At 35.1% G+C, this 27598-nt stretch overlaps 1 protein-coding gene across 7 annotated transcripts in view; it reads left to right on the forward strand.

Moving 5' to 3' along the window:
• The first annotated feature begins 614 nt into the window (after window positions 1–614).
• The window catches only part of MGAT4C (MGAT4 family member C), a 729258-nt gene continuing 702274 nt past the window's right edge, over window positions 615–27598 (forward strand). For 6 of the 7 annotated variants that reach the window (XM_032346835.1, XM_032346840.1, XM_032346838.1 and 3 more), the window contains exon 1: window positions 615–917. The gene's annotated coding sequence lies outside the window, so the exon portion shown is untranslated. Of the gene's footprint in view, window positions 918–2837; window positions 2917–27598 lie in introns of all 7 variants that reach the window. The other variant, XM_032346837.1, reaches the window with a different exon arrangement.

Below are 27598 nucleotides of genomic sequence, written 5' to 3' on the forward strand. Positions count from 1 at the left end.
TATGAAGTGTAGTTTAATTTGGAACATCTTATTTTCTTTAGGAGAGTATTTGAAGAGTCAATATTTACTTCTGTGGTCACATATTAGGATTCTGTATCCCCTTTTCTATTTATATATACCTTCTGAATTTTTATTTATGTTGAAAATGACACATTTCTTTGTGAAACCGCATTAAAAGAAGTGACTATTGATAAAAAATATAATTCTTCATATTAAGCTACATCTTAAAACAAAACCTTCTACATATAACACAGTGAAGTAAAATGGCTTTAGGACCTAAAGGAGACATGTTCTATACATAAATGATCTTTAAAACAGCAAAAGGGATATGATTTAATTTGTTAGCTGAAAACTTTAAGTGTTTCTCTCAGATAGAAATGTATATAGCACGATAGTATGGATTCTAGACAGTAGTTTGAAAGAAGGCAATAGTGAAAATGAATTTCATGCTAGTAGACACTTTAAAAACTAGATTTAGCAGCAGTCACATTAGCTTAGATAATGGGAGAATTTTTCTTCATTGAAAATGCTCTGTGTCGCTTAAGAAGAACTTACTGAGGCAGCCTGCCATCTAGCTTTTTCACAGAAAAACAGGCTTACAGACTGCAGATGAGAGAGTCTGGAGCAGAGACAATTTTAACTTAGCCATTCCTAATTTATCTCAAGCATTTTCAATTCATCTTCACTGCTCTATGCACACAGGAACACCAGATTGCCATCCCTGGGGAACAGAATGCAACCAGGGATCTGGAGAGCTGTCACATTCCAAGAAATATTTAAATTGTGCTGATTTTCTTCTGGAGAACTGAGCCCAGGGAATGAAACTCTCCATCAAGTCATAGCTTTGCGGGCAATAGATCAGAGGATATTGCCAGTTTTCTAATGGATTATTGTTATCGGGCAGGTTTTCTCTGAAGGTACGTATTTTCTCAATTCATTACCCTCTCCTATTTATCAGGTGATGATCTAATGAGCTGGAGATCCAAACCGGTAAAAAAGAGAAAGATGTTAAGTAGTCAGTATTGACTAAAGAATGACACTTTATTGCTGCATGTTTATAGGTGAATAATCCGACTCCTTTAGTAAAGATTAGCACGGTGTAGTTGGAATTGCATTGTCAGCAAAAACAGGCAAAACCAAAACAAAACCGTGCTGCAAGCTGCATTATCATAAGTTCATATTAATTCTCTTGAGGATTTTTTGTAGCTGCAGCATATAATGAAGGGAAATACATACTTTGGAAACTCAGTTAACCTTATACATCTTAAAAATATTTTTACATAATCATGATGTTTCCTCCGTATATTCTCTGATACAAACTTTGTCTCAAATGCTGCTGTTAATTTTGGTGCCATTGATATTTATGGTATATAAATATATGAATGACAAACGTATTTGATTTAAAGAAACTCCAGTGGGAGTCTTTATGAGAATATTATATTGATGTACTTTTCTGGCTTTATAGGTCTTTACTTTTAAGTTTGAAAGAATCTTTCTAAAATTAATTGCTACATTTTTAGTAAAATATGCTTATCATAAAAATTTGTTATTCAACTTTGTTCTGTCAAGTGAAAAGCCCCAGTACATCTGTGAAGTACACAAAACTGTTTAGCAAAGTAAAACGTGGAAAGCTGGCAAACTTCTGAATATTAACTGAATTAATAAAAATGGAAAAAGACTCATCCTACCCTGAAATTTAGCTTATTGTACCTATGATATATTCGACCAGACAGAGGGGTGACTACTGTGCCTGTTTCCTAAAAGTTAAAGGTATGTGTGTAGGAGGGTGTTTTGTGTTAGCAAGTGAGTGGGTGTGTAGGATAGAAAGCAAGCACACAGTAATCACAGTGAGCTTATGAAAACTGAAGAAATATTTTAAAATATGGTATTAGGGGTCTTGATGTTTTTAAGTGTTTTATTGTGTGCATAGGCTCAGCGAACCCTCTCATGGTATCAGTATTCTTCCATGTTAAAAATGACTATTAGAATAGGTGGAATAGCAGGTGTAGTTCACCTGGAGCGTGGTATACCTGCTGCTGTCTTTGGACTGGAACACAGAGTCCGTGGACCCATCAGTGGGTTAATCACAGGCTCGGGAGAGGAAATGGTGGCTCCGCTTCACGAAAGCACTTGTTAAGTGTGTTCTCATTTCTTTTGAGCCTTTGAGAGACTCTTAGAAGAATGAAGGAGAGGGAGGAGGATTGAGTCACCCAAATAGTTACTCGGAGTTTATTTTCTCTTATCCTCAGAGGGATTGTAAAAGGGGAAAAATGGAAAAGATGAAGGAGAATAGGGTCCTCAAAGAGTACTGTTAAGTGCTTCTTCTTCTTCTTTTTTTTTTTTTTCATGAATCTTACAAGGATTGAGGAACAGGGGCTTAAATTAAGGTTTCCCTGTGGATTCCTCCATTTGGCAAGCTTTCTCTCCTTTATGGATTATTTTCCCTCCACTCACTTAAAAAAAAAAAAAAAAAGGTGAGCTTGCTTCCAGTCTGGTTTCTTCCCCAGTAACTTGCAGCTCTAATTTAAATCTACAGAAGTAGACTCTCTGAAATTGCATACATGCCTGAGTGTCTCACAGTTTTATAATTCACTGACTTATGAATGTCAAAGCTAAAGTGATTTAACACTGTTTATTTATTTATTCAAGCATAGGGGAGATATGACAGTAGCTTAGTAATATATCCTTTAATTTATATTTTGGGTGTTAGATGAATAGAACAAATATGAAAATCAGGAGGGGCAGTTTTAGTTGTCAAATTGCAATAAAAATTTTTATTGCTCTGACTTATTAACCTTTTCTACCATATCATGCTAGTGTCTCTTGCCTCCCTATAGGGTTCATTCACTTACCCAGCTATCTAAATCTGCTCAGCTTCCAGGTCTAGTGCTAAAACTTGTTTTACTTCATCTAATGGTGAGTTCATTGCAAAATATATTACTATAATTTCATTTTATTAGTTGCTCTTAAATATTTAATATTTATCGAATGCCCATGAATTGTTTGGTGTTTCAAAGCAAGATATAGGAAGAAAGTACATAATGGTATTTTCTCTTAAATCAGGCAGTTTATTAATATTTCAGGACTTCTAATTGGTGCCCACAGAGGAAGGCAATTAAGGTTGGCTTTTTAGTGGCTGCTTACGCACATGTAAGACATGAAATACCCTGTATTCAATGGTCAGTGATTTGCATTCAACTTCACTGTGGATCCCAGGCTTATCATCCAGTTGTATTCAAATACCTTCTCCACTCTACTCCATAGACCAGTATGTCATCATAGGCAGAACTTTGGATTGAGGATAAGGAAAACTAGATTTAAATGTGTTAAGCAAGTTTGTGTAAGTTAATTGGTCTCCCATATACCTCTCTCCTATTAGGTATATAATAGAGACAGTGGTATCTACTTTTTAGATTCTTGTGAGTAGTAGAGATCACACATTAGTGTGTGCCCAACATATATTTGATAAACAGCATTTATTTCTGAATGCATTATATCATAGTCTCACATACAAAATGTACCAAATGAAGCTACTGTGAATCACATCTTTCTTCAGTGATGCATATGTGTGTATGAATGTGTATGTGTACATGTGCATTAGCATAGATCCATTGTTTAAAAGTCTTAGTGATAAAAATAATGTATTGATCATGTCATTATTGCTCAGCACTAAAGTACTCTATAGAAGTACTCTATACAGAGATACAATTAGAAATTAAGATTAGCTTGAGAAATAGGTTGGCATATTCTCTATGGCTATTAAACATCTAAATTTTCAACCATACCTTACCAGAGAAAGCAGATAGAACTGTATCTCATATTCCCATTTTTCCCTTCTCCTAAAAGATATGGAAATAGAAGACAAGCCAGTAAATCCTCTTGCTCATTATCTTGTGCCCTTTGCCCCTTTTGTTTGCATTTTATTTTGCTACAGTGGCTTGTTTAGCGAGATGGCCTCAAATTCTAACTGCACAGAGTAGTTTACGCATACAAACCACCCCTTCAAGGAACAAAGCAACTCTATGAATACTTTTATTAAAACAAAAGACAGCTTTTGCTTTGAAAAAATGCTAAACATTTTTTTAACGAGAGTGAAACTATTAAATGTGAATGTTCAATCCAGCCAGATGTTGACCTTAACTGTGAGTTTGAATCTTTATAAAAAGAGTATGCAAATCCAAGCTAGAAACTGCTTTCTTTAGGTCTCAAGACTGCTGAAAAATTCTGAGTCTGAATTTCTCTGATACATTTCATATTGAGTTAAGCATATACAGGAAACCTACTTTAATATGCTGAGTTATATGGAGAGGTAAATTAAGCATCATATATGTCTTTCATATATCTTTTATTGGAATTTGGAAACAGATGTACAAATGTCCTCTTTATAAAAGGGAACCACTAAATAATTATTTTGAAAGTGTGTTATAGGAAATTATCTTGCACATTATGACTAGATCAAAATGTGGATACAAACGCAAGTTCCTGCTGAAAAGCTGTTCTGTTCTCCTCTTTCTCTCCCCGCCCTTCTTTTTTAGTCCGTTATCTGTTGTCAGCGCCAATCCTGTCTTAAAATCAGTGAATCGACCTACTCACCAATTACGTGAGGGTTTAGGTATCTGACCTCATTCTCTACAAGACCCTCGAATTTCTTGTTCTATTGCTGTTTGATTGCAAACTTTGGGTATTTTGACTGAGTATCTAAGGAGGTTAGAACCTGTGTCCGAATTCCAGCTCCGTTTCTAAACTGTAAATATGTGTGGGAGGGATAGTAATGACATTCATATGGTTGTGTGGAATGAGTGACAAAATATCATAAGATCATACTAGAGGGACTTGTTGATGTAAATACTAAAAAATGGTACTGAGTGTGGTATAGCTATCACCACATCACCATCTTCAACCTATCCCTGATATTGGGCTTCCCGTTATTCAGTATGGTTATCTGATCCCCTTTGGGGGACCCAGATATGTGTTCACTTATGTTCTTCCTCTGCCTATGGCTTCCTCTAAGTAAATATTTTTATTAAGTCACCCCTGCCCCTTTGACCTCACTTTAAACAGCTTAGCTACCAATTCTTTGAGGTGTTTTTCCCTCAGCTTTTCTTTATGGGAAAACAGGTGTATCTGAGCTTAGTGATTATCTCCTTGTGTCTAGGAGTTCTAACTCCCAGTATCTTGCAAGGTGAATGTATTTGAAGACAACATTTTTTAAAAGAAGTATTTAAATTAAAATGAGGTCATAAGGTAAATTCTAACCCAGTATGCCTGATATCCTTGAAGAAGAGGAAACAGACACAGACACGTGAAGAGAAGCCCATGTAAAGACACCAGGAATAGGCAGCTATCTATAAGCCAGGAAATAGACCTCAAAAGAAACCAACTCTCCTGACACTTTGATCTCAGCTTCTAGCCTCCAGAATTGTGAGAAAAAAAAAAAATTTTGTTGTTTATACCACACAGTCTGTGGTACTTTGTTCCAGCAGCCCTATATAACGAATAGAGTAGACACTTTAGATTTTGGGGCCCCATAAGCTCTCTGTCACATATTCCTCCTCCTTCTTCCCTCTTTGTCCTTATTCAGCCCTTTAAAAATGTGAAACAAAGGGGCACCTGGGTGGCTCAGTGGATTAAAGCCTCTGCCTTCAGCTCAGGTCATGATCTCAGTGTCCTGGGATCGAGCCCCCGCATCAGGCTCTCTGCTCCACGGGGAGCCTGTTTCCTCCTCTCTCTCTGCCTGCCTCTCTGTCTACTGGTGATCTCTGTTTGTCAAATAAATAAATAAAATCTTAAAAAAAAAAAAAAGTGAAACAAAACAAACAAAAATACAAGTGCTCATAGGAGCCATATTTGGCCCTGAGCATAGTTTTCCAACCCTTGCTCTAGAACAGAAAGATCCTCCAAAGTTTGGGAAAAATATAATTCTAAACTTCCGTGTTCAAGATTGTCTACTTTGCAGATAGCCATTGATTTTTAGCCTAAAAATATAGATTATCTTTTTTTCTACCAAAATCTTTCAAATTCCTCAATTTGAAGTGGATATCTGTAGAGCTTATTATTTTCACTCTTAATGGACTTTTATAGCCCTAAAGTTAGAATGGCATCTAAAAAACATTAATACTAGCATTCTGCATTTGTTGAATAGATTCTGTGGGCCAAAGACTATTCTAAACACAACATATATTTTCTCATGTTAATCCTACCAATAGCCTTGCAAGGAAACTGCTATTATAATCATTTCTCTAAAGTGGAAATTGAGACAGAGAGAGATGAAGCAATTACCTGTGGTTATTTAGCATAAGTAACTTAGTGGTTAACCAAGGTTTGGTTAGAGAATCCTAGCGCAGTCTTGCATTTAACCACTATACTATAAGGCTCTCAGATCATGACAGATTTTTACATTTACTATAAGATCAGCTATGAAAATGTTGAAAATTACTATCAAACAGCAGTTCAGGTGAAAGAGAATGGAAATGATGCAGTGCTTATTTCAATCCCATATTTTTATGTGAATGTAGTAGGCATGATGGTTTTCTAGTTAATTATGCAATTTGTTTGTCTTTTCTTATGGAGTTCATGAATTATCTCTTTAAGAATTTTTTTTTTGTCTTCAGAATATCATATGGTGAATAAGTATGGTTAAAGAGCTTAGGTTTATTAAAGAAAACCTAAAGAACAAAATGGTATAATTTTGAAGCTCATAGGAATTTCACATTTAATTTTGCATGTAAGTAATTTAATGCTTAATTTAATAATTCATATTATATGAGGAAACAATGAATAACAAAACTGACTACTGGGTATAAATACTGTATTATTTCTAGTTATTTTTATGGAATCAACAGGTACTCAGTTTAAATGTGTTCAAAGAATGACCTGTTCAAAGGAAAACTTCACCAGGTAGCAACTCTGTCTACTTTAATTCTATGAAGCATATGTTGTGTGTTGTGTGAATTCCTGGATTGTCCTTTTTAATTTCATCAGTACATCTAATATGCCTTCAGTATTTCTGTAAAATACTGAATTATCTAGCCATATCTGAATTTGGTAGAACATCTTTGAAAAGAAAAATAGGCCACTACTACCATGCAGTGGAAGTACAGTTGACCTACTTCATGAATTATTATTCTGTCACTTTACTAGCACAAAAATATTCTTGGGATATTGTCCTATGTCCGCATCTGATATGAGAAATATAACCATCATAAAGAAGAAGGTTGTCTATCACCTGCCAAAATCTATCAAAGTAAATAGCAGTTCTAATAGTTTCAGCTTTGAATTATAATGTCTAGTAATTAAAATATGTGCATGTATGTATGTAGAACCTTAACAAAGCACTATGATTGTTTAGAAAATTATTGCAATGGGTCTTGTTAATTTTAGGTTCTATTAGGTCCCTGGACATTGTAGAGCAAAACCAAAGTAAACTTCCTTTTGTTATATTTTTGGAGATAACTATAGTGGATAACTATGGACATTCTATTGTTCTGGAATTGTTTATCTTTAATATGAATTTATATTTACTCTCAGTTTTTTAAAGAAATATGTGAGTAGCCATGTGAGTGTGTGTGTGTGTGAAGGTATTTATGTACATGTCTGTGTGTGTGTCACGTCTGTCTGTGTTTTTTTTCCAAGAATTACCCATGGGAGATTTCAAAAGCAGATCTTTAGTTCACAGGCAAGATACTGAGATTCATCTTCTCACCTCACCAGCAAGTGGACTTTGAAATACGTAGGAATTAGAACATTAAGTACCACCGTGGGTTATCTTGCAGTTCTCTCTCACCTTCCTTTTACTTAGTGTTATTCGTCACAAAATAACTTAAGTTTTAGAAAATGTTCTACCAGCAATATTTTTTCCCTCTTTTGGATTATTCTTGTGGGGTAAAACTTGGGAATATTTTAGGAAAGGGAAAATTTTTACAAGAATTGGTGGAATTTACATGAGGGAACGAAGGTTTATATTGCCAAAGAAGAATATTATTTTTAGGTTGTCAATAGGGGTGGGAGTAGGCTGGATCTTGAGAATAACACTGAGAACTGGGATATTCCCATAAAAACAATTCTCTGAAGTGTTTAAGTTCTTATATATTCTCCGTTGACTCTGAGAATTCTTGTATTTGGCTTTAATTACAACTCTTGTTTTCATTTTGCTTTTCTAGTTATATCCAAACTTTGGTCAACTACCACATTGTTTGTAGAGTAGAGTACAGACCAAATCTGGACTAAAGGAAAATTTTTAATCTGCACCTGCACCTAGGTACACATAGAATCATAAACAGGCATGTACATACCTGCATACTGATAAAGATATATCAGTATGTATGTAGATATAGTGTATATATATATACACTATATCTGATAGACCAACAGATAGGCACACAGGGACAGACTGACAAGTAAATGTGGAGAAAGATTGACAGATCAGAATTGACAGTGGGGCAGGGATGGACAGACCAATACACAGGGACAGGCAACATACTGCATAGAGATGTGGATGAACAGGAAGGCAGATAACATAGGCAAGCAGATTCAGACAACAGGGGAATTGATGAAGAGACAAGAAAAAGACAGTGAGCCTCGGACCCATGCTCGAACACCGACAGGCAGATCTGGCCATTCATTGGCAGCCAAGCAGTGATATAAACATAGACAGGTATGTGTACATACACTATATACTAGAATCTTACCTTATATATTCATGAGGCAAAATCCCCCAATACATACTTTTTATTACTTATTAAAGGATCATTTCTCAGGTATATTCATCTATGCATTTTTGTTTTTCACTACATAAATGCAAGAAAAAGAATCATGGATAAGTATGAAAAACATGCTTTGTCATTCTTTTTAATTTTATCTAGTACTTCTGTCTTCGGATAAGAGATACAAAAATTGTGAAGTTATTGTGAGGATGCTGTTGAAATGTTACCTTAAAGTTTTATCAAGCTTTGTAATGTAAGAGTCAAGTCAGAATTCAGCAAGAGAATGATCAATTTTCTTTCTCCAGGAGAAGCAAAAACAATTATAAAACAAACAAAAGAACAAAACACTTGTGCCTCGAAAACATTATTAATGTCAAAACAATTATTTTAGCCCTTAGTGTTTTGCTGTATGTCACTGAAACCACTAAGTTACTTTGATATTTTTTGTTGCAATAAAATGAGAAAAGCAGGGGGAAAGTATAATGCACCTTTGATTGAATGGAACTTTAATGGCTCGAATGAACATATATCAAACTTTTAAAGTCTTAGAGAAAGTTTTGAGTATTGCATTGTATTTAACTGGTGATTTGAAATAGTCCTTCAGAATGTTTTATAATTTTAAGAATTATAGGGTTAAAGGATGGCAAAATTTAGAAGTTATTTAGGAGATGCTTCTAGAGGCTTAGAAGGGTATGTAGACTGTATAACTAAATGCATGTTAAATTATCATTAGATAAATATTTGCATGTGGTAGCTTTACCACCACCATTTGCATGTGGTGCTTTTTTTTTTTTTAAGATTTTATTTATTTATTTGACAGAGAGAGATTACATGTACGCAGAGAGGCAGGCAGAGAGAAAGAGGAGGAAGCAGGCTTCCTGCTGAGCAGAGAGCCCGATGCAGGACCCGATCCCAGGACCCTGGGATCATGACCCGAGCTGAAGGCAGTGGCCCAACCCACTGAGCCACCCAGGCGCCCCTGCATGTGGTGCTTTAACCACACTTTATTTTTCACTGGTGGGTGGGCATCTTCAACCTGCTCTGAACTTTAAATAATCTTTCACATATTTTATTATTTTATTTTTTTAAGGAAACATTTTTTTGTTGTTGTGTTATGTTAGTCACCATACAGTACATCATTAGTTTTTGTTGTAGTGTTCCATGATTGATTGATTGCATATAACACCCAGTGCTCCTTGCAATCCGTGCCCTCCTTAATACCCATCACCAGGCTATTTTTTTCAACTATTTTCTCCATATATATACATATATATATATATTTTTTTTGGAAGATCTTATTTACTTGAGAGAGAGAAAGCACATAAGCATGAGGAGGGGCAGTGCGAGAGGGACAAGCAAACTCCCCACTGAGCAGGGAGCCCAAGGACTTGGGGTACCATCCCAGGATCCCAAGATCATGACTTGCCAAAGGCAGAAGCTTAACCGACTGAACCACCCAGGTGCCCCATCTTTCATGTTATTTTACAACTACTATTGTACATCAGATTTGGTACTTTTTACAAATTAACACCAACTGAAAAGTGAGATTTGTGTTTTCCTATGAGGTTACTTTTTTTGGCAGAGGATATTTTCCTTTTTATTTTAATCTCCGGAAAACATACATGCTTATATATTGAACTCACCTTTAAATAGCTTTTTGAGGTATAATTTACATACCATAAAATTCATCAGCTTTCAGTGTATATAGTTCAGTGACTTCTAGCACATTTACTGTGTGAGCAACTCTCCCCACAATTGAATTTCAGAACATTTCCATCAGCACAAAGAGAAATCTTGTGTCTATTTTGAGTCATTCTCATTTCTCATCCTGACTCAAGCCAACCACTAATCTACTTTCTGTCTCTCTATATTTGCCTTTTCTGGACATTTCATATAAATGGAATCATACAATATGTAGTCTTCTATGTCTGGCTTCTTTCACGTAGCCTACTGTGAGGTTTATCCATGTTGTAGTGCCTTTCCATTGCCAGACAGTGTCTCATTCTTTGGACTTACCAAATTTTATTTCTCCATTAACTAGTAAGTGTACTTATAGATGTTTCTGAGTTTCCCTTTTATAGTTATTAACCCTTAAAGAGTGAAGATTGTATTTATTTTTTTAGACTGTCTATTCACAGAGTGAATATATGCTTGGAAACTAATGTTTAAATTAATTTACCCTATATTGAGGTTTGCAAACTGCTTTTTTAAAACTAAGAATGAGGCAAAGATAAATAAAAAAAAGTTTGTTTATGGAAGTATGTTAAGGTGATCCATAATGATATATTCTATCCTGATAAGCTTAAGATTACTTATAAATAAATAAATAGATTAAATATAAATAATCTTAAATATACATAATCTTACTTTACACATAAAACATATCTCTAAATAGAAATAAAAATCATAAAGTAGTTAATTTTTTGATTCCTGTTTTAAAATAGAAAAAAAAAGTTATTGAAATGTGTTGCTGTTTTCTGATTGAATCAACTATTATGGAAATATAAAATTTGCAGATAATGAACTTTATTTTGCCCTTTTTGTATGTAATAGATTTCTACTTAAAATGCATTTTTTTTCTATTTCTAGAAATTTTCAATGCTTAATCTTACCTGCTTCCATGAGTTACCATGTGAAAACTGTTTCAAGTTTTGAGATTTAGGATTTGCTAACCTACTGAAAACAGTGTAGGTGTTAATTTTCAAATCATATGGATGACTGGGACTACCTATGAGTGAGCTTATTCATATCAATGATTCCTGGCTTTTTCCAAATTGACTGATATCCCAGACAGCTTGTAAACCTTTTACGAGGTTTGTACTTGATGATGATTTTTCTCCTTCATTTATTTGTGATTAACTGACATGGAGCCATGACTTTATTCATATTTTTATTTTAAAATAGGTAACTTGGTTATGAAGCAAAATTTGACTTTTAAATGGACCTTTTTCCATGTCACAGAGAGTATATCAGAGCAAACAGAATTTACTGCAACATTTTTTTTTAAGTGTGAGAAATACACATCTTTCCAGTATACTTTCCTTTTGTGCATCTCTTCACTATACATTCTTCTAAGTTTTATTTATTTATTTAATTATTTAGGTTTTACTCAACCTGGGTTGTTTCATCCACTGCTGCATCTTTAGCTCCATCTAGGTCAACAACTCTAGTCATGACTTCATTCCTTTGATCTTGACCTGGAAATTTCAAGTTCGATATCCAATAGAAACTTTGCTTGTTATGATAAAACAAAAACAAAAAATCACTTATTCAAACATCTATTCAAGAAAATATAAAGGAGAAAAGAGTGCCTACATTTTTTAAGAGAATTTGATGGTTTCCCATTTTCTAATGTACACTGTTGCACCAAGAATACAGAGAATATGGATCTAATTAAGTGCTCTGTTTTCTGTCATTATTCTTAAAGGTGCTGTAAAACCAATCTAGTTCATTTTTGCTGCAAATGTGGTACAGAACTGTACCACATTTATTATTTATTATTATGGGAAAGAGTGCCATACTCAATCAGTTTTCCTATAAAAAAAGTAAAGGTCTTGTATCTTCTAATTTATTACAGTGAAATATTTTAATTCTATAAATTATATCATTAAAATTTGCTATCTATTATAATGTGAACCTCTTTTCTAAAAATTAAGTAGCACACTCTGTTATTTAAGTTATATAGAAGATTAATAACATAATTAAAGATTTTCCTTATTTGAGTTCAGAATCTTTCTTTTTGAAATAAAATAGTAACTTTATTGTGCTTTATATTTTAGGAAAAAATAGACATTGGCTGAAATTATAAAACCACAATGTTAACATTTTACTTGAGGTTTGGCAGAACATCCACTATTCCCACTCTATTTCAATTTAACTCAGTTGCTGATTCCCAGAAGCAATCTAGAAATGTTGTAATACATCAGCCTAAGGAAAACCACACATACTCTTATGAAGTATCCCATTCTGACACATGCCCACCACCCACAAAACACTTTATCTAAGTTGGATTCTCTTCATTATGATACTTACATTTCCATGGATTAAAAACGTGATGAACTGTTTTGGGTAAAAATATATATATATTTTCTTTTAGCTTTTGCTACACAGACAACACTTAAAACAGACTGTGATGGCATTATTGAGGGCATGGACATACGAAGAGAACTTTGGGTATAATTTTTTAATTGACCTTGAGTAAATATCTTAAATTATCACATGCATAATAGGACAGATACTTAACAGTAGACTCCTGGAGTTCTTCAATTTCAGCCTTTTTTTTTTTTTTTTTTTTTAATTACCTGATTCTGCCTTGCATCCCACCAGATTAGTGTGGGATAACCATGACCTCATGACCTAAACTGTAGTAATTGGATTCTCTTTCCCTGGAATCTAGAGTAGAGTTATAGGAACTCTAATCAGTCTTAATTTGGTGTCTAAACTGGGTAGTAAAGTAGAGCAGGAATTTGGCAGCCATTACTAGGCTGCCAAAACAAGGCAGTCTGTGGAGAACAATAAGGTGAAATAAAGCTCAAGGTTGGGGGAGTGGTGGGTTACTCTGTGAGATACTCCACAGTTAACAGAGTTGGGAGGCAGACATAGTAATAGCCCGAGTAGCTTTTCTGGGTCCTGGCTGCCCTCACTTACTGCTCTTGGATTCTGGAAATCATCCAGATTCACTGTATCTTTGATGCAGTAAATGATACACTGTATCATTCCAACTGACCTGAAAGAGGCTCTTAGCACTACTGCTAATCACACTAACCTGCTCATTACTGCAGTCTGTTGCTCTTCCAAAAAAATTATTTCAGCAGTTGTTTTTTTTTTTTTCCGCTTTAAACCTCTAACAGCTCCCATTTTCACTTGTTTCTTGTTTTAATCAGAAGAAAAATTACCATCTCCTCTTAAAATATATCAATATATATTTATCTGCTTTAGCTAAGAGGCACTCTAGAATCACAATACAGGCGGCTGGTTGAGAGATTAGTCTCTGGAGCTAGTAAAGATGAGTTTAAGACTCAGACACCATTCATTATAACTTCTTGTATTTTATTTTATATCTTTAAGTATTCTGTGTCTCCTTGATTTGTTAAGGGTCCAGAAAGGTGAAATTAAATATCCACTACTAATGTGTTTTCCTCCTTGTATTTCCTGTAGATTTGTTAATGCATGTTGAAACTCTTATTTGATATGTTGATATTCATAACTATTTTATCTGCTGTATTATTTGTATCATTTAATATTGTAGAGAGCCCTGATTTGTCACTGTGAATGCTTTTGGCCTGAATTCACCCTCATTTGTTGTTGATAATAAATTCTATTTTTGTTTGTTTGCATTGCCTATGTCTCTGTACATTTTTAAAAATCTTTATGAATCACTTTGCTTCAGATTTATCTCTTATATACAGCAAGGAATTAAGATCCTTTTGAAAACCATTGTGGAAATCTTTCTCTTTCACAAATTTAGTTAATTTAAATGTACTAATTTGAGAAATGTTTATAAGTCCTATCTTTTTGATGTTAGCTATTATCAGAAAGGTGAGGTATCAGCATATGTCCTGATTTCATTTCTCTTTCTTCTATCTTTGGTGCTTATGGCATTTCTGCATTAACGCATACAACGCGTATCTTCTGTTCCTTCCCGCAAACCTCACATTTACATGTACAGATAAACGTATAACTATTTCCACTGACACCACCTCCAGTCCTTTCCCAGAAATCTTTATGGTAGTCTTTTGGTCAGTTGGGGCTCATTGCTGAGCACTTTTATTAGAAACAGTTCATAAAAATATTTTTTGTATGTTAAAAATATTTTATTATTTTTAATAAATTTATTTTTGAAAGATTATTTGACTCAATATAAACTCCTTCGATCATAGTTCCTTCTGCTGAGCATTTTTGTTTTTCCATTTTATTTTCACAATTAAAACTCTTCAGAAGAATTCCAAGATTAGCCCTTTTCCCTCTTAATCTCAATGTAAAGGATTTTTTTTTTTTTTTTTTTTTTTTGGCCCAACTCTGTGTATAGCATCTTTTATAGGATGTTGTGTTTAATGTCAATTTGCCAGAGTATACTTCAATGTTGATAGTTTGGGGTGAGTTTTCCCTGGGATATGATGCTCCTTTTTAAATATGAAGATTCAAGCCCTTTGTGTTATGAAATACTAGCTTCATTCCAATTCTTTTTGTTCAGTGGGAATGCACTTATACAAACACTGGTTCCTTTTATCGTTCCTAGAAAACATCTACTGTTATCTCCATAATCCTTTTTCAGCTTTCAAAAATTTTACATTTCGTTTGCCCACTGCCTATTCTCTATATTCCTTTTGATTGTTTTTTCCTTATTTTTTATGTCTATTACTTCTCTCACAATTCTTTTTAGCTCCTTTAAAAAAAAAAAAACCCTTGTATTTATTTTTCCCCATTTTTTTTATCCTGCATATCTTTTTGATAAGTTTTATAATTTTATTCCACTACTTTTCTAAGCCTTAAAGGAATCACATTACATCTCCTTCCATTGCCTTACCATTTCTTCCTTAAGAGAGTAAAATTCTGGTTTGTGCTTATACTTCATTGATATATTTGTATTAATTTTTACAGTTCATAGAAAATGTTAGATTACTTACTCTGATGCAGTAATTTCATAGGGTGGTTTATCTGTCATTCTTTTCTTGTTCTCTTCCTTTAATTTCCCTATTTTTTAAAGACTATTTTTAAATATTTATTTATTTTAGAGAGAGAGAGCACAAGCAGGAAGGGCAGAAGGGGAGGGAGAAAGAATCTGAAACAGACTCTATTGAGCGCGGAGCCACATGCAGGGCTCAGTCTCAGGGTTCTGAGATCACGACCTGGGCCAGAAACCAATAGGTGGAAACCTAACCCACTGTGCCACACTGGAGCTCCTAAATACTGTTTTTTGCAGGTTATGTGCTTGTTGATTTTTGTTTATTTACTTTCATAAAAGTTCAATTGCCCTGAACCATTAATTGGCAAGAAGTTCAGGTAGGTGAGTGGCCAGGGTTGTATTTCAGGCTAGGTGGTGGTTTATTTGTTGGAGGCCAGGGCACGGTTGGAGTTGAGGACCAAACCAGGCCCTGACTTGTGTCTCCTTTAGAGTCCGGACACCTTGACAAGGGGTTAAGGACGGGAAAGTTGAGTAACACTGAGAAAGGGTCTGTGCTATGTGTCGTGCGCTCGCCTAAGTGACTTCCCACACGCTCTCCTATAGAAGGGAACAGTGTGGTCAGGGTCATGAATTCTTAGTTGGTCCTTGTTGTTTCTGTACTTCCCATAACCCACTCCCTGGTTGATTGTCTTGCTAAGGGCTTTAGCCAAACTACCTGGCATTATGAGGTTTGATTGTAGTTAATGTAAACTTGTTGTAGAAACTTACTGTCATCTGACGAGGTACTGATGTATTACTCCTCCTATTGTGGTCTGCCTTATAAATGCTTGTAAGATGTGGAATAAAATCGGTACTGTTGGACATCCTCCCCAGTGTCCCTCCTGCCCCCATCTCTTTGTCTCTTAATTTCTTTTCACCATCCTCTTACCCTCACGTTTCCTGGTCTATTTGTCACACTGGCCGCGACATTTATTTATACCCAAGATTTTGAACATGAGTTTATTTAGTCTTTACTCCTCCTGGATCAGTAGGGATAGAAGAAAAGTTTCACCTCCTTTCACACAGTTGGGAAGACTGCTCTTTGCAAATATGACTTTTCAATATGATTTCTTATCTAGAAGAATCTTTTGCGTCTTAGAATGGAGCTGATTCCAGAGTATCAACCCTCTGACATACGCACCTCCCATCAAGAATGGGGGTGAATGTGAGATAGGTTTTTGACACCTGAATGTTTGCATTCATGTTTGAAAAGTGACTTTACTGGCTCTTGCTGAAGTTTCTGGCCTTGCAGTTTTCTTTTTGCCTTCTGCTTCATATGCTGGTTTTTATATTCACTCTATTTCAGAAACATTTCTACTATTCTGTGTTTGAGGAGTTAGCTATTGCCCAGTTTCACCAAAAGTGGAGATTTTCTTCTTGGTTTCGTGTTTCCCTTGTTGTTTGGGACTGTTCTTATGGGAAAAAATAAATGGAAAATATGCCAATTCTATTTCTCTGTACCCAAACTAAAATTTTCTTTTTTTTTTTTAATATTTTTTTATTTATTTGACAGAGAGAGAGGGAGAGAGAGATCACAAGTAGGCAGAGAGGCAGGCAGAGAGAGGGGGAAGCAGGCTCCCCGCTGAGCAGAGAGCCCGATGCGGGGCTCGATCCCAGGACCCTGAGATCATGACCTGAGCCGAAGGCAGAGGTTTTAACCCACTGAGCCACCCAGGCGCCCCACATCAAAATATTTGCATAGACAGTGCTCTCATTTCATTTAGGTCCCCGCTTAAAAATTTCTTCCTCAGAGATTCATTCACAGTATTGATATCATCTCATTAGTCTTTTGCATTTTTTTTTTCATATTACTTAGAACTGTCTGGTACTACACTGGTTTTCATGTTGCATTTTACTGCCCCCCTTACTCCAATATAAGCTCTATGAGAACAGTGATTTTTACATTCTTGTTACTGTTTGATCTTGACATCTAGAACAGTGTCTGACATGTATAGATATAATATGTTGGAATTAAGAAATGTTGCTGAACTTTTCCTTCATGTTGTCTGTTGATTAAAATGGAATTCCTTCTGACATAATAAATAACGAGCAATTTATAGTACTTGCTAAGTACTCTTCCGGGTGTTAAGGGTATTTATTTAATTTGCAGACAACCCTTGGGTTAAATACCATAATTATGTTTATTTTACAGATGAAGAAATTAGGGACAGAGAGGTTAAGTATTGTTTAAAAGTGATGGAGAATGATATAATTCAGTGCTGTGAGTCTTAACCAGTTTGTATCTCTCTCTGTATATATGGCTTACTTATTTAAACATAACCTGACATTTTAAACTTTTACCTTTTTGCTCACAGTGTTGGATCCAATTTACGGGTTGTTGTTTTAATCACATTTCTACAAAGATCCTACTATTTTAAACTGTAAGTCATTGATAACTTTTCAGTAAACAATGTCGGGTTCTTCTCTATCACAAAATTCTCTTTTCCTCTGATGCCAATATTGTTTCTTTTCCTCATTTATTTTAGCTGATGTTCTAAACTGTAAGACAAAAGCTGTATCATGATGTCCTACGTGTTTAGCAATCTGCTCTAGATATGTCCGAGATGCCATTATTTCTCTACATAAGTGAGATTTCAACTGCTTGCTCTTTTTTAAATTTATACCACACTTTTCCAGTCAAGTTGGTTTATCTATGCAGACTCGTTCTTTAGATGCTCTTCTACCCATCTTACTGAAATTATATGCATACTTCAAGACTCTTGTCAAATATGACAGTTTTCATCAGAATTAGAGAAATGTTTCCTTACTGCATAAAACCTAAGTCTGATCTGTCCCTCTTTTAAAATATTATCACATTTTTTGTACTCCTCCTCTATTATGTATGTGCTATTTCATTTTGTATAGTAGTAATGTTATTAATCTTATTCTTGTCTTCATTAGATAGATCTCCCTTGATTTATCTAATTTATATTAGATCCAATCTATCTGTTAGACTTTTTCTTCATCACACTCTTTGCAGTTTATAATTATGCATTTTGTTTTTATAATTAGGTCTGTCTTCTCATTAAATTATAAGGTCTAATTGGCTAGGCATATATTTAGTATAGGACCTACACACAACTAAAAGTTTAAAAGATATTTTTATTGGTTGAATGGAAGAAACATATTTAACTTACTGTATTTAAATCTCTCTATTTTAGGAAGGTTATTTTTTTAATAGGTACTTCTTTAACTCCTACAGTATCTGGCATGCATTGGTTATCTATAAATATTTGTGAAATTTAAAATTGTATGAATATATGAAGAAAGTCAAATATTACCAAACTCCCTCTGGAATGATTTCATATCCTGGGTACTGATTTTTTTTTAATTGAGATGTATTTACATATAACATTGTGTTGGTTTAAGGTGTACAACATGTAGCTTTGATACACTTACATATTGCAGTATGATTACTGCCATTGTGTTAACTGACATCTCCATCACATCACATAATTATTATTTCTTTTGTGGTGAAAACATTTAAGACCTAGTCTCTTAGCAACTTGCAAGTCTAGAATATAGTATGGTTAATGATAATCACAGTGATGGGCATTAGCTTGCCAGAACTTAATCATCTTTTAATTGCAACTTTGTACTCTTTTACCAAGACCTTCTCAATTCCCCACACCCTTGTCCCCAGTAACCACCATTTTACTGTGTTTCTATAAGTTCAGCTCTTTCAAATTCCACTTAGAAGCTATACACTATTTATCTTTCTTTGTCTGACTTATTTCTTTTAGCATAATACCCTCAAGGTCCATCCACGTTGTCACAAATGTCAGGGTTTCCTTCTTTCTCATGGCTGAGTAATATTATGTATAAGTATTATATAAATATTATATATAATTTATATATTTGTAATTCAATATCCATACATGTGTATATATAATATTCAAAATTCATATGTATGAATATATATATGTTAGTTTATATGTGTGTGTGTGTGTGTATCTCATCTCCTTTACCCATTCATCTATTGAGAGACACTTAGACTGTTTCCATATCTTGGCTTTTGTGACTATGCTGCAATAAACATGGGAGTGTGCATATCTTTTTTGAAATCCTATTTACATTTCCTCTGGGTATATACCCCAAAATGAGATTGTTGGACCATATGATACTTCTATTTTCAACTATTTAAGGATCCTCCATTCTATTTTTCAGAGTGGCTGCACCAATTTATATTCCTACAAACAGTGCACCTGAGTTCCCTTTTCTCCACATCCTCACCAGAAATAAATAATACAATTGAAAAATACACAGAGAAAGTGAATAGATATTTTTCTAAAGAAGACAAGCAAATGGTCAACAGGGACATTAATGGTGTTCAGCATTAGTAACCATCAGAAAATGCAAATCAAAACCACAATGAGATATCACCTTACATCTGTTAGAATGGCTATTGTTAGAAAGACAAGAGATAAGAAATGTTGGTGAGGTTGTGGAGAAAAGGGAACCCTGGACACCTAGTCTCATTAAATAAATTTCCAAATATACATTCCATTAGCCTAGGTACCAGGATCAGTGCAAAGGTTTGTTTCAGTACTCTATTTTCCCTAGCTTCTTAGTTAGTGTGGGCTGCCACAACAAAGTATGATCAGCAAGATGGCTTAAATAACAGAAATTATTTCTCTCCGTTTGGAGGCTGGAAATCCAAGGTGAGGATAACAGCATGGTTGGGTTCTGGTGAGAGCTTTCTTTGAAGCTTGCAGATGGTTGCTTTCTTACTCGTCCTCAAATGGGAGATGAAGTGGGAGAGGGAGAGAGGGAGACAAAGGGAAAGAGTGAGGACATGTTCCTTCATTGTCTGTCTTCTCTCTTATAAAGAAACTAGTCCCACAAGGACCCCATTCCTATGACCTCATCTAGACTTAAATACCTCCCATGCCACTCTTCAAATACCATTACCTTGTGTGGGTTAGAGCTTCAACATATGAATTCTGTGGAGAATTCAGTCCATAGCACGTAGCTTTGGCCCATATGCAAAAGGATCAAAGGATCAAAAGCTCTTAGGAATGTATTACCAGAGATTCAGTTGTGTTTGTGTTCTTTAAGTAGGGTGGAATTCCATACCAGAAATTATATAGAGAGAACTCTTGACCGTAGTGATCTATGAACATTTATATTATAGATACTACTTATACTACTGATTTACTTAATTATATCTTCATGGCTTTTAGAACAGTTAAAATCTCTCCAGTGTGAGGTAGCTTCATCTCAGGTAAATCCCAGAGAATCTTTGGAGGCTTACAGTATCTTAGACCCATTCTGTTACCTAAGTGTATTTGTAATGATTTGAATACTTATGGATCTAAGTTATTTCTTTCTGTTCTGTCAACAACAATCATTCAAATTAAAAAAAAAATTTATTAAATATTAAGTATTGAGGATGTAAAATTGTTATGGCCCCTGCCCTCTGGAAGTCTACATGTATAGGCATGGGCACAGTTGGTGCATGTAATAGAGACAAATAACTCAGCCTGTGAGAGTGAATTTGGGGAAGTTTTTTATGCAAGTGATGGCTGAGCTTAAGCTACCCTCCTTTGAAATAGCAACTCCATTTCTAAGATTTATCCTAAGAAGGTATCATTAAATATGGGAAAACATATGTAAGTAGCTTCATTGCTATGCTTTAACCAAAACTTTGGAATCAACCTAAAAGTTTATTAGCATAATGGATGTTAAACAAATTATGTACTTTTCATATTTTGAATAACATTCAGTCATTGAATGTGGTATTAAGGAGGGCAGTTGCTGTGATGAGCACTGGGTGCTGCATGTAAGTGATGAAACACTAAATTCTACTCCTGAAAACTAGTATTACACTGTATGTTAACAAAATAGAATTTAAGTAAAAAGTTGAAAAATTTAAAAAAATAAAAGGTGGGTGAGTAAGGAGGAAATAGATAAAGGGGACTAAGAGTACACTTACCTTGATAAGCACTGAGAAATGTGTAGAATTGTTAAACCATTATTTTGGACACCTGAAACTAATATAACACTGTATATTAATTATACTTGAATAAAAAAATTAAAAAGTGAAATCACACAATAAATAAAGGGAAACAAATAATACAAATCTTTATTAATGAAAGGTAATAATTTGGTAGAAAAAGCAGATCACAGAATTCATGTGAGCTGCTCTTTATGTGAAATGGAATAACCATAAATGCCCATCTTATTTCTTTTTTTATACCTACATTGTTCAGATTTTAGTCATTTTTCCAAATGTAAAACAGTTATTTGAAATGTATAAGAGTAATAGATTCATTTAATAAAACATTTATACTATTACCTAGTTCCCATATAGTAACTAAAAGTAGTACCTTATAAACTTTTAAAATCCTTGCTGATTCTTACATGTAAACTCAAGAAGAAAAATCTTTACTTTGGAATTTAATCAATATTTGTTAATGGTTTATATATGAAAAATAATTATAATCATGATTCTGTAAATACAGAATTTCACTGCCGACTACTAGAATAGGAATTAACTTTGTCAAAATGATCTAAAGCAACATTTAGAGAATTAAATAGTCAAATTCTATCATTTTTATCACGAGTAATTGTCTTGTATTTTTATTTCTTCTCTTAATTCTTAAAATGAGAGTATATTTTATTTTTTCAATATCATTTTGCAGTTGTGACACTGCTTACAAATGAGCATGTCCTTAAAAGATAACAGTTAATCATCATAGTATATTATAGTTTAATAATATTTTAGAAATTACTCCATTAGTGTTAAAATACCTCAGATTAAATAGCTTAAAATTCACTTTGTGGTAAATGTTACCAAGCAACTTGAATTAATTTTTTATCAGAAAACATTTAAGGCAGATATAAATTTAAAATGTGGCTATGTTCAAAGCACTGAATGATTCTGCAAGTTAAGATACATAGTTAAAAGCTTATATACAGTAAATTAAATTTGAAATAGAATATTCCTTTTATACCAAGAAATATATAATTTTATGATTCTCAAAATCTTCACGTTTGGTTCACATTAACTATATTCTCATTTTGCAGGTAGACAACAAGATGTAATAGGAGGTCCTCTAGTTCTTTGAGTCATTAATTAAAGCAAGATTATTTGTTCCTGTTATGCTAGATTTGGAGCTGTGGAATGAAAAATCAAAAACCAGGACTTAGTTCCTCTTCTCAAGAAACTCACCGGGATGCCTGGGTGGCTCAGTTGGTTAAGCGGCTGCCTTCGGCTCAGGTCATGATCCCAGCGTTCTGGGATCGAGTCCCACATCGGGCTCCTTGCTCGGCAGGGAGCCTGCTTCTCCCTCTGCCTCTAGCCTGCCACTCTGTCTGCCTGTGCTTGTGCTCTGTATCTCTCTCTCTAACAAATAAATAAAATCTTAAAAAAAAAAAAAAAAAAGAAACTCACAAAATGTTCTCTTTCTCTCTTTTTTTATTTTATTATTTTTTTAGTTACTTTTTCCTTCTGCTGTACCTCAGGGTGGCCTGGCTAAACTAATTTCTTCTTTTTTTTTTTCTGTTTTCTTTTCTTCCTTCTTTTTTTTGGGGGGGTAGGGTGTGTGGGGCCGATGTGAGGGAGAGGGGAGGGAGAGAGAGACTGTTAGGCAGGCTCCAAGCCCCATGAAGTGGGGCTCCATCTCACAACCCTGATATCATGTCATGAACTGAAATCACTAGTAGCTGGCTTCACCAACTGAGCCACCCAGGCAGCCCTGGCCTGGCTGATTTCTAATTCAGTCTCCTAGTCTTAGCTCCAGCATCACCTTTTGTTTAAAGTGTCTGTTTTTTCCTGCTTCCCTCCACGTGTCAGACTGAGTTAGAGAACTGCTCCCTGTGTAGCAAACAGCATGAGCTCCCATCTTCGGTAATAACAGTTATTCTTCAATCTAGGTATAATGCATTGACTTATTTTACTCTCCCTACCTGCTTGACATCTGTGGTATCAAGAGTGTTTGGTACAATATTAATTTGATATTCTCTAACTATATTCTCATTACTTATTCAAAAAGGATTGCATGTTCTTACAGATTCTTTGGGCATGCACTTCTATTTCTGCTGCCTTTAATTCTTTAACTTTCCAGTATTCCTTTTTTCCCATCGCCTTTACTTAAGATAGAAGCCAATCTTTCACAAATCAAATCTTCCTTGAATCCTTGGCTGGATGAGAGAGGTTATCAAGTAATGACAGTAACTATTCATTTTTTCTTTCTTCTCTTTTACTTTGGGAATTTTGAAAAATATAAAAACAGTAGAAATAAATGTCAAGAACTCAATATTCCAATTTCCCAGAATTATCCACTGTTTTTAAGTTGGCATATTTGTTTCCTGTCTTTTTACGGTGTTTGCATTTATATTGCATTGGTGGAATATGAATGTTGTTTTCCTTTAAACTGTACACTATTAAACAAGAAGATGAATTATCTCATGTACATAAAGCAAAGATTTTCTCCCCCAAATCCAGGTATAATGACTTTTATAGGTATGATGTATGGACTTCTACTCCATTTTTTGTCATTTACATGGCAGTGACAATAGATCTTGTTTACTATTACATTGTGAGTTTTTGTTTTTATTTTTTTCAATTTTACTGAAATGGCATTATGTAACATGAACTATATTACATTTTTTTCATTTAGTAATTTCCCAGAGATTCTTCAGTATTACTGTACATATATATTTGGTTCCTTCAATTGCCCTATAGTGTTTCATTCAGTACATGTTGCATGTGTTGTCCCTGGCTCTATTTATGCATAGTTAGTGTTCTGTTTCTTACTGTTAAAAACAAGGCTTCGTAAAGTTCCTTTTAACATTTTGACGTGTCTCAGCTTGTTATTCTGCAGGATACTTGGTATTACAACAGTGAGGATAAGAAACACTTTTTCAATTTACTATTTACTCCAACGTTGTATCAGTTTATAATCCCACTTAGTGCCTGAATCTATTCAGATCTCTTTAAAACATTTTCTTTTTCTCTTTATCTCCTGAAATAATTCATAAACTAGAGTTGAAAGTTTGTTTTTTCTTCCCTATAAAATGGCTTCTATCAAATTTTAGTGCTCTGTAGTTTAAGAAAGTTTAAATAAGACCTTATGAGAAAGGCTTTATTGGGAAGAAAATACCACAGGGTTTAGAACTAATCTTAAAGAATTTATTTGGGAAATTGCAGGAAGTATAGGCTTTGTTTGGCAAACTGTGAGTTTACAGACAGACGACTCCACACATCATTTTAATAAACACTTACTCAGCAAATATCTTTTTATGTCTTCTATAAACAGAGTGTTGGGCTGTGTAAGAAGGAAGGAACAGACAAGGTATGAGAATAGAGGAGGGAAAAGATTTTGATCATCTGGAGTTTATACTATTCTACAACTCATTTGGTTACCAGAACTACATACCTAAAACCTAGAGGGAGAGGACTGCCTCTTCTTACAGCACCACATATATGGGCTATTACCTGCTCTTTCTTTGCAGATGAATCTGAGCCACAAATGTCTTGGTTTTTTTTAGGCCTTTTAGCACCTTCGCTAAAATTTGTTGGGTCCTAAATGTAGCATTGACTGGACCATAGGCTTCATGATGAAAAATAACATAGATAATTCAATCAGGTTTGTGAATTTCAAAGCCATTTTCATTTTTTATTGCTTTCCTCTGCATGCACTATCAAAAATAATGAGGACTTTTTTTGTAGCATTTACAGTAATTCTGTTTGCCTCTCTTATCTAGGTATGATCTATACTTTTTCTGTTCTTTAGGTTTATATATGCCAGCTGAAATGAGTGAGCGATGGGTAGATAATATAATTTCAAGCGTGGAACAGTTGTCTTCATTATATTTTAAAACCAAAGGCAGGAATTTAGACCTTTTTTCATGGTTTGAAACATTCCTTAAGATAGTGATTATGCACCACCAAACTAAATGTCCAGTAACACTAAGCAATCGCTAATATTGTAGTTTTTCACAACTGCTACAAGCAGGGAGATTAGCACTAATGTACAATAAAATCTTCCTGCAGCATTTAAAAATTTTAATTCATTTTGTTCTCAGTGATTTACCCATTATTTCATTCATTCATCTGTGCAGCCTGTATAAATTTTCAAAATGCCTCGCCTGGCAATTTCATACTTACTGCAGGTACATCACTGTATAAGAACAAATTTCAAATTCTCTGAGAGCTGATATTCTGTTATGATTTTTCCTACCACTTAAAATTTCTCTTCATGTATTATATTCATACTCATTTTTTAATGACTCAGTTAAATAATGATATTTTTCTTGAATGTCTTATTTTGTTATTTTAACTTTATTTGAGATTTGCCAAAGATAATCTATGGCTTAAATAAAAATTTCACATATGGGTTGGGAATAGTTTTTTGTTTCTTGTCTCCAATAAAGTTCTAATATGATTGAGTATATTCCACCATTCTATTGTATCAATATTTTTACTCATTGAGCCAAGTTTGGTGGAGCTCTACTTAATGTTCCATGCATAGGAAATGGCATATTCTTTATAATAATTACTTAAAAGTGGTCACCAAAAGAATTTCACAATGGCCTGATCTTAAAATTTTCCACACTGTAAAACTATTTTCCTAGATATATCTTCCACTTTCAAATCAGACACCAAGTTTATTAAGTTTAAGATATTACATCTCTGTGGTCTTCCTTCATAAACCAGTTTCTGGTGGAATTTTTGAAAAATCTTTACATCATTTTATTATTAAGTTCTTTAAAAAATTAAATTGGGGGAGGGCACTGGGGTGACTCAGTTGGTTTAACAGCTGCCTTTGGCTCAGGTCATGATCCCAGAGTCCTGGGATTTAGCCCCACATTGGGTTCCCCCTGTTCTGTGGGAGCCTGCTTCCCCCTCTGCTTGTCACTGCCACTGCTTGTGCTCACTCTCTCTCTGTCAAATAAGTAAATAATATCTTTTTAAAAAATTGAAAAAAAGAACAAGAAACAATACAGGGGAGGAGTCAAGATGGCGGAGAAGTAGCAGGCTGAGACTACTTCAGCGAGCCGGAGATCAGCTAGATAGCTTATCTAAAGATTGCAAACACCTGAAAATCCATCGGCAGATCGAAGAGAAGAAGAACAGCAATTCTGGAAACAGAAAAACAACCACTTTCTGGAAGGTAGGACCGGCGGAGAAGTGAATCCAAAGCGACGGGAAGATAGACCCCGGGGGGAGGGGCCGGCTCCCGGCAAGCGGCGGAGCAACGGCGCACAAAATCAGGACTTTTAAAAGTCTGTTCCGCTGAGGGACATCGCTCCAGAGGCTAAACCGGGGCGAAGCCCACGCGGGGTCAGCGTGGCCTCGGGTCCCGCAGGGTCACAGAAGGATCGGGGGTGTCTGAGTGTCGCAGAGCTTGCGGGTATTGGAACGGGAAAGCCGGCTACAGAGACAGAGCCGACAGTAAGCTCACAGCTCGGTGTTACGTTGAACCGGTTGCAGGCTCGGTGAGCTCGGAGCGCGGCCGGAGGTCAGGCAGACGGGAGTGACTGGCGCTGTTCTCTGAGGGCGCACTGAGGAGTGGGGCCCTGGGCTCTCGGCTCCTCCGGGCCGGAGACCAGGAGGCCGCCATTTGTATTCCCGTCCTCCGGAACTCTACGGAAAGCGCTCAGGGAACAAAAGCTCCTGAAAGTAAACCCGAGCGGATTACTCACCCCGGCCCCTGATAAGGGCGGTGCAATTCCGCCTGGGGCAAAGACACTTGAGAATCACTACAACAGGCCCCTCCCCCAGAAGATCAACAAGAAATCCAGCCGAGACCAAGTTCACCTACCAAGGAGTGCGGTTTCAATACCAAGGAGAGCAGCAGAATTCCAGAGGAGGAGAAAGCAAAACACGGAACTCATGGCTTTTTCCCTGTGATTTTTTTTAGTCTTGCAGTTAAAGTAATTTTTTTCTTTTTCATTTTTTGTTTTTTTTCTCGCCTTCGGGTTAAATTTTTTTTAACTTTTACCTTTTTCTTTTTTAACGTTTTTTAACTAGTTTATCTAATATATATATTTTTTCTTTTTTATATTTTTCTTATTTGTTTTCTTTTTCTTTTTTTTTTTTTTAAAGATTTTATTTATTTATCAGAGAGGGGGGTGGGGAGAGAGCGAGCACAGGCAGACAGAATGGCAGGCAGAGGCAGAGGGAGAAGCAGGCTCCCCGCTGAGCAAGGAGCCCGATGTGGGACTCGATCACAGGACGCCGGGATCATGACCTGAGCCGAAGGCAGCTGCTTAACCAACTGAG

Source organism: Mustela erminea, chromosome 6 (assembly GCF_009829155.1).
Source record: "Mustela erminea isolate mMusErm1 chromosome 6, mMusErm1.Pri, whole genome shotgun sequence".
Classification (NCBI taxonomy): Eukaryota; Metazoa; Chordata; class Mammalia; order Carnivora; family Mustelidae; genus Mustela; species Mustela erminea.